This window comes from Mustelus asterias, chromosome 18 (genome assembly GCF_964213995.1).
Source record: "Mustelus asterias chromosome 18, sMusAst1.hap1.1, whole genome shotgun sequence".
Lineage (NCBI taxonomy): Eukaryota > Metazoa > Chordata > Chondrichthyes > Carcharhiniformes > Triakidae > Mustelus > Mustelus asterias.
The window spans coordinates 2,943,323-2,952,205 of NC_135818.1; positions in this window are offsets into that span (position 1 = coordinate 2,943,323).

Consider the following 8,883-nt stretch of genomic DNA (forward strand, 5'->3'; position numbering starts at 1 on the left):
TGACCGGGTCTGGGTGATGGGTTGAGTTTTGCTTTGGCAACATTCAGGGAAATACTGGGTTTCATGTTTGCAGAATTGCAGACAGAGATTGAGAGCAGTTTTTAAGTCTGATGCAGAGTGGGCAATGACACTATTGTCATCTACACAGAGACTAGGAGCCTCGGAGTAAAGGATGACTCTTCAGAATTGAGACGAAGAGGAATTTCTTCAACCAGAGGATGGTGAACCTGTGGAACTCATTGCCACAGAAGGCTGTGGAGACTGTGTGTTTAAGACAGAGATAGATAGGTTCTTGATTGGTAAGGTGATCGAAGGTTATGGAGAAAAGGCAGGACAATGGGGTTGAGAAACTTCTCAGCCATGATCAAATGGTGGAGCAGACTCGATGGGCCAAATGGCCTAATTCTGTTCCGATATCTTATGGTCTTATGCCCACGGTTGTCAGTTTAGTTTTGGTATGACGGTGACTGAGAGAACAGAACTTTTCATCCAGACAATATTCAATCCTGACACCAGGGAGCAGTTGATCGTTGATATCTCTAGGACAAAGAAAATTACAGCACAGAAACAGGCCCTTCGGCCCTCCAAGCCTGCACCAATCATGCTGCCCGACTGAACTAAAATCCCTTACCCTTCCGGGACCATATCCCTCTATTCCCATCCTATTCATGTATTTGTCAAGACGCCCCTTAAACATCACTATCGTATCCGCTTCCACTACCTCCCCCGGCAGCAAGTTCCAGGCACCCAACACTCTCTGTGTAAAAAACTTGCCTCGTACATCTCCTTTAAACCTTGCTTCTCGCACCTTAAACCTATGCCCCCTATTAATTGACTCTTCCACCCTTGGAAAAAGCTTCTGACTATCCACTCTGTCGATGCACCTCATAATAGTGTAGACTTCTATCAGGTCGCCTCTGAGAACAAATAAAGTTTCTCCAAACCTCTCCTCATAGCTAATGCCCTCCATACCAGGCAACATCCTGGTAAATTCTTTCTGTACTCTCTCCATAGCCTCCACATCCTTTCTGATCTACAACGGAGTCAAGGGTGATGTAGGAAGGAAGGAAAGTGAACCACAGGCCAAAATCAGATCAGACATGATCTTATTGATTGGCAGAGCAGGTTTGATGCGTTGAATGGCCTCTTCCTGTTCCTATTTCTCATTGATCTTATTGAGGAGGTGAGTAGCCACTGTCAGCGAGATTGTAAATCATTGTTTGGAATATAGAAAACAGCTTGGCTCATGTTCGACCGAAATCTGGAGGTCGGAGGCAGGAATAGAATGAATTAACCAATGGTTTCTTGTACAGGGAGGATTTTCTAAAGTAGTGAGACTGGAGGCTCACAGATGTTTCAAGATTTGGGGGCTAAATTTGGGCCAGGTAAAGCCTTCAGGGGTTGCATGTGCCAGGATGTTTGGGAATCAGAGGGCAGAATCAATGGGTAAAAACAAGTTAACTGGAACCACTTGCCTTTTGCCCCCAATGATCTCCGAACTCTCACCTGGTGAGAGGAATGGAGGAATGAATGAATTAAAGATAAACTCAGACCAACTGGCATCTTGACTGGAGCGGGATGTGAGGACTGAGCTGCTGGACATGAGGAATCCTAGCTGTGAACAAATGTAAAATTAATTAAATAAGACTGAAATGTAAAAAATGGATCCACCTACTGAACAAAGTGCAGATATGGCAGGGGGTGGAATTGTATTGCAGAAGCCTGGGAGGGGGGTTTTATGTGGGACTGGAACATTTCACAGCGTCTATTCACCTATTCATGTACAGAGTGGTAAATGGCACTGTTTAAGTTGTGAGAAATTTATGAGTGACCATGAATGTTGATGCCAAGTCCATTTATTTGCCTTTGTTTGAAAAGGGCAGATGGTCATTTCAGAAGGCAGGTTTACCTTTCAGCATATTATTGGCACAGATTCTGCCCAGGTTTGCACCCGTCAGAAGGAGGTCCGTTAACTTGTCGAGTCCGAGGCAGACGGTCAGAGGGGAGAGAAAGCCATAGACCGCACCTAGGGAAACACCAAGTGGCCAACCAAACAAAATAAGCACAATTAACCAGAACAAGGTCCAGATTAGTTTTCGGCCTTTAGCCATGTTGTTCTATCATCTGGAACAGCTGATGAGTTGGATCTGAATCAATTTCAAATTCTAGAATGAAAAGATGAATAACATTAAAAAGAACTCGGCAATCATCAGGAAAATCATGTGCAGACAGACATTTCACACTAAAACAATTACCCAGGAGTACAACATGGCCAGTGTGTTAGAAGGAGGGCTTGCCTGTTTGCCATCCCACACTGCAATGTGTTTTGGTGCTTGCTTCGGCTCAGATTGCCTTCAGATAAAGACACTCAGGTTCATCAGGTTCTGCATGGCTGCAGATGGTGTTGCCCAGGGTCTGGCCAAATCCAGGGCAGGCTCTCAGAGGAGGATGAGATTGGACCCATGGTTTGTGGCTGGTTAGCTGTGTGGTTACCACCAATTCTCTCATCTCTGGGTTGTGGGATGATGGAAAAATCACAGGATCAATTATTGGCAGTGACGGGCAGGATGAGCACTGAGGGAGTGCACAGGGTAAACAGGTGACTTTTGTATGCAGTATGAAAGGTCCCATTTATAAATTCGGTTTAAGAATTTTTATTTTGTTGTTTTGATTTTACATTATGGGCTCTGTGGTGCTCAGTGACAGAGAGACAGTAAGGTGCGGTGATTGGGGAATTGTGATCGGACTTACCAATATCCTGGCCTTATGCGCTCCTCACAGACAACCAGGACAGGAAGGGACAGTCTGGGTTCCTGCTCCTTTGCCACCTCCTGCTCCTTGGCTGCTCGCTGTACAGCCAATGACAAGGGCTGTCCCCTTAGGAGGAGGTGCAGTGTGTAGCAGGCTACCACCATAGTGACACGTATCCTGACAAGTACTGCAAGGCTCCCCCAGATTAGTGGAGCAGTCGTTGAGTTGATTCAGTAACCAATGGTCTGATGTATCACAGGAATGCTTCGGTTATACAAATCCCCCAGGCTCTGTGTAACAAGTGTATTCTCTGTATCGGAATTCTCTCAGAGTCGCTCCCATTGTCATTAGAAACATAGAAACATAGAAAACTACAGCACAAAAACAGGCCCTTCGGCCCCACAAGTTGTGCCGAACATATCCCTACCTTTTAGGCCTACCTATAACCCTCCATCCTATTAAGTCCCATGTACTCATCCAGGAGTCTCTTAAAAGTCCCTATTGAGTTTGCCTCCACCACCACTGACGGCAGCCGATTCCACTCGCCCACCACCCTCTGTGTGAAAAACTTCCCCCTAACATTTCCCCTGTACCTACCCCCCAGCACCTTAAACCTGTGTCCTCGCGTAGCAGCCAAAAGCCTCTGAGTGTCACCCGATCTATGCCTCTCAACATCTTATATACCTCTATTAGGTCTCCTCTCATCCTACGTCTCTCCAAGGAGAAAAGACCAAGCTCCCTCAGCCTATCCTCATAAGGCATGCCACTCAATCCAGGCAACATCCTTGTAAATCTCCTCTGCACCCTTTCAATCTTTTCCACATCCTTCCTGTAATGAGGCGACCAGAACTGAGCACAGTACTCCAAGTGGGGTCTGACGAGGGTCTTATATAGCTGCATCATTATCCCCGGACTCCTAAACTCAATCCCTCGATTGATAAAGGCCAGCACACCATACGCCTTCTTAACCACCTCCTCCACCTGCGGGCCGATTTTAGAGTCCTATGGACCCGGACCCCAAGGTCCTTCTGATCCTCTACCGTACTAAGAGTCTTTCCCTTTATATTGTACTCCTTCATCCCATTCAACCTGCCAAAATGGACCACGACGTATTTATCTGGGTTGAAGTCTATCTGCCACTTCTCCGCCCAGTCTTGCATCCTATCTATGTCCCTCTGTAACTTCTGACATCCCTCCAGACTATCATTGCTGCTGCTATTCCCAGATAGCACTGCAGACAATCCTGCCCCACTCCACTCCCTATTTCCTTCCACATGAACCTCTAAGACCTGACTCTCAGTCTCCTTCTTTACCCTTCAAGTGGCCAATTAAGAGACTCTTCCCATCAATGCTGCCCTTTTACCATGAGCAGGGGTCCCACTGCTATGTGGAAAGACTGCCAAGCCAACCCTGGCGGCCTCCCACTAGGCACTTGGAGTGATCCTGTTTGGACATGAAGGAAGCGGTGAGTTAATAGGTTGTGATAAACAAAGCATCATAGCTGTGAGGGACAGCTCGGTGGATAGGATATTAGGATGTAGATAGGCTGGAAAATTGGGCGGGGATCCTGCATTCAGGATTCAATCCTGGACCGGGGAGCGGCGCGGGCTTGGAGGGCCGAAGGGCCTGTTCCTGTGCTGTATTGTTCTTTGATCTTTGTTGTTGTTCTTTGAAGCCCCTGGTGGCAATAGCGGCTCCTGCAGCGTCAGTGCTGCCTTCCCTCATCAATCCAAACCCCATCTTGTCTGAGGCTGCTTGACTGTCCCAAGAGCCCCCAGGCCTGACTGTGCCTGGCTTGGGGATGGGGTGGGGAGAGGGGGGGTGGGGGGGGGGGGGGGTGGTTGGGGTTGGTGGTGTTAGGCAGGGATCGGTGAGCCACCATCCTTGATCAGATGGCAGATATGTTGGCCACCACTTAATGTGTTGCTGCCCGGGTCTCATTGCCCTCCAAAGCAGAGTCACCCCCTCCTGTTGACAGCCCTGATGAGAACATTCCTGACACCATACTGCAGCCTGACTCAACACTGTGACCGCAAAGAAAGGCAAATGGCTGGCAGAATGTAAATATTTAGAATATTTAATACATTTACGATGTCAGTTTTGCTGGTTGCATCAATCCGAATAGTTTCCTGATGCTTACAGGTTCCAGTGTACTTTCTCCACAAAGACAACAACTCACTGGTGACCCTCAGCAAGTCCTTTCCTATTTGCGGTTGGCACTCACCACTTCGCTTTTTGCCTCTTTATTTGAATGACAGTTGAGGCAGTGAGATGATCAAAAATAGGACAAGATAAATTCAAACCTGGAATGAACCTATGTGGGCATGGCTAGCAGTGGCTGATTCCAATAGTGCTGGAGGACATGAACTGAACAGGTTACTATTCTGTCGCTGGTGAATGGCAAAGATTCAACGGAGTGAAAGTAGAAGAGCAATTGTCTCGTTAACCTGGGGTAGGGCTATAGAATCCCTACAGTACAGAAGGAGGTCATTCAGCCCATTGAGTCCGTACCGATTGTATCCTACCCAGGCCCTATTCCATAACCCTACACATTTACCCTGCTAGTCCCCCTGACACTAGGGTCAATTTAGCATGGTCAATCAACCTAACCCGCACATCTTTGGACTGTGGGAGGAAACTCACGCAGACACGAGGAGAATGTGCAAACTCCACACAGATAGTGATCGAGGCTGGAATTGAACCCAGGTCCCTGGCGCTGTGAGGCAGCAGTGCTAACCACTGCACCACCGTGCTACCCCTATTAAAACAGATGTAGGAGGTGACAAAATATACAACGGGACCGGGGAGAGGAGATTGGAGAACAAAGGGCTTAAAGCAAGGGTGTGTACCTGGTGATCAGAAAGCACTAATTCTCTCCCTTCTCAGTGAATGTATCTGAGTGACCAATGTCATCTCACAGATAGAGTCATAGAGTCATAGAGGTTTACAGCATGGAAACAGGCCCTTCGGCCCAACTTGTCCATGCCGCCCTTTTTTTTTAAAACCCCAAAACTAATCCCAATTGCCCGCATTTGGCCCATATTCCTCTATACCCATCGTACCCATGTAACTATCTAAATGCTTTTTAAAAGACAAAATTGTACCCCCCTCTACTACTACCAAAGGGAAAGTCATGTTTGACGAATTTACTGGATTTTTATGAAGATGTAACGAGTGCAGTTGACAGAGGGGAACCGGTGGATGTGGAGTTTTTGGATTTCCAGAAGGCGTTCGATAAGGTGCCTCACAAAAGGTTGCTGCAGAAGATTGGGGCACACGGAGTTGGGGGTAAAGTGTTAGCGTGGATTGAGGATTAGCTATCTAACAGGAAGCAGAGAGTTGGAATAAATGGGTGCTTTTCTGGTTGGCAGTTGGTGACTAGTGGCGTGCCACAGGGATCGGTGCTGGGGCCTCAACTATTTACCATATACATAGACGATCTGAAGGAGGGGACCGAGTGTAGGGTAACAAAGTTTGCGGATGACACAAAGATGAGTGGGAAAGCGAATTGCGTGGAGGATGCGGAAAGTCTGCAGAGAGATTTGGATAGGCTAAGTGAGTGGGCGAGGATCTGGCAGATGGAGTATAGCGTCGACAAGTGTGACGCTTTCCACTTTGGAAGGAATAATAGTAAAATGGACCATTATTTAAATGGTGAAAAATTACAACATGCTACTGTGCAGAGGGACCTGGGGGGTCCTTGTGCATGAATCGCAAAAACTCAGTTTGCAGGTGCAGCAGATGATCAAGAAGGAAAATGGAATGTTGGCCTTTATCGCGAAGGGGATGGAGTATAAAAGCAGGGAGGTCTTGCTGCAATTGTACAAGGTACTGGTGAGGCTGCAACTAGAGTACTGTGTGCAATTTTGGTCCCCTTATTTGCGAAAGGATATATTGGCCTTGGAGGGAGTACAGAGAAGGTTCACCAGGTTGATACCGGAGATGAGGGGGTTAGTTTATGAGGAGAGATTGAGTAGATTGGGCCTATACTCATTGGAGTTTAGAAGGCTGACGGGAGATCTTATAGAGACATATAAGATAATGAAGGGGCTAGACAGGGTAGAGGCAGAGAGATTCTTTCCACTTAGAAAGGAAACAAGAACTAGAGGACACAGCCTCAAAATAAGGGGGAGTCAGTTTAGAACAGAGTTGAGGAGGAAGTTCTTCTCTCAGAGGGTAGTGAATCTCTGGAATTCTCTGCCCATTGAAGCAGTGGAGGCTACCTTGTTAAATATGTTTAAGTCACAGGTAGATAGATTGCTGATCAATAAGGGAATTAAGGGTTCTGGTGAGTGGGTGGGTAAGTGGAACTAAACCACTATCAGATCAGCCATGATCTTATGGAATGGCAGGGCAGGCTCGAGGGGCTAGATAGCCTACTCCTGCTCCTATTTCTTATGTTCTTATGTTTATGTTCTTATTAACTGAGTAAGTCCTGCCCTGGTTCAATCTACCAAAATGCATCACCTCGCATTTGTCTAAATTAAACTCCATCTGCCATTCGTCAGCCCACTGGCCCAATTGATCACGATCCCGCTGCAATTGGAGATAACCTTCCTCACTGTCCACCATGCTACCAATCTTGGTGTCATCTGCAAACTTACTAACCATGCCCCCTATATTCTCATCCAATTCATTAATATAAATGACAAATAACAGTGGGCCCAGCACTGATCCCTGAGGCACACCGCTGGTCACAGGCCTCCAGTTTGAAAAATAACTCTCTACAACCACCCTCTGGCTTCTGTCAAGAAGCCAATTTTGTATCCATTTAGATACCTCACCTTGGATCCCGTGAGATTTAACTTTATGCAACAACCTACCATGCGGCACTTTGTCAAAGGCCTTGCTAAAGTCCATGTTGACAACATCAACTGCACTGCCCTCATCTACCTTCTTGGTTACCCCTTCAAAAAACTCAATTAAATTTGTGAGACATGATTTTCCACTCACAAAGCTATGCTGGCTGTCCCTAATCAGCCCTTGCATCTCTAAATGCCTGTAGATCCTGTCTCTCAAAATACCTTCCAACAATTTACCCACCACAGATGTGAGGCTCACTGGCCTGTAGTTCCCAGGCTTTTCCCTGCAGCCCTTTTTAAACAAAGGCACAACATTTGCCACTCTCCAATCTTCAGGCACCTCACCCGTGACTGTCGATGATCCAAATATCTCGGCGAGGGGGATCCGCAATTTCCTCCCTAGCCTCCCACAATGTCCTGGGATACACTTCATCAGGTCCCGCAGATTTATCTACCTTGATGCGCTTTAAGACTTCCAGCACCTCCTTCTCTGTAATATGTACACTCCTCAAGACATCAATATTTATTTCTCCAAGTTCTCTAACATCCATGCTTTTCTCAACAGTAAATACTGATGAGAAATATTCATTTAGGATCTCACTCATGTTGAGGAAGCAACAAAGATCTGAGTCAGAGACCGAGCTGCCCCCTTTGCTCTGCTCAGTTCAATCTTTAAACAATGGGGTAGACTTATTGTTAAAATCTGATTTGTTTTCATTCCAGAGGTTATTTATGACTGACCCCATGAAACCTTGTTGCCATTCCGTCAGGGGGTTAGTAGATCCCCAGGTGAGAAGCCTTGCTTTATCACATTCATATACCAGCATGGCTTTGTTTTTATAGTGCACCCATAAATGTGGGTTGCAAACCAGAGTCATGAGTCATACTGTCAGCAGATAGCCCTTGCTGCCCAGTGGCCACCCATTGGTTTGCTACAAGACATAGTAGCAGAAGGAGGCCATTCAGCCCATTGAGTCTTGAAGCCATGAAGGCTTGAATGGATGGCACCATGGTTAGCACTGCTGCCTCACAGCACCAAGTACCCGGGTTTAATTCCAGCCTTGGGTGAGTGTCTGTGTGGAATTTTCACATTCTCCCTGTGTCTGCGTGGGTTTCCTCCGGGTGCTCCAGTTTCCTCCCACATTCCAAAGATGTGCTGGTTAGGTGGATTGGCCGTGCTAAATTGCGCCCTGCGTGCCCCAAGATGATAGATTTGGGGATTAGTGGGGTAAAGTTGGTGCAGAATCGATGGGCCAAATGGCCTCCTTCTGCACTGCAGGGATTCTATGAGTAAATGCAGCTGGCATAGCAAACTGCCACAGAACGAAGA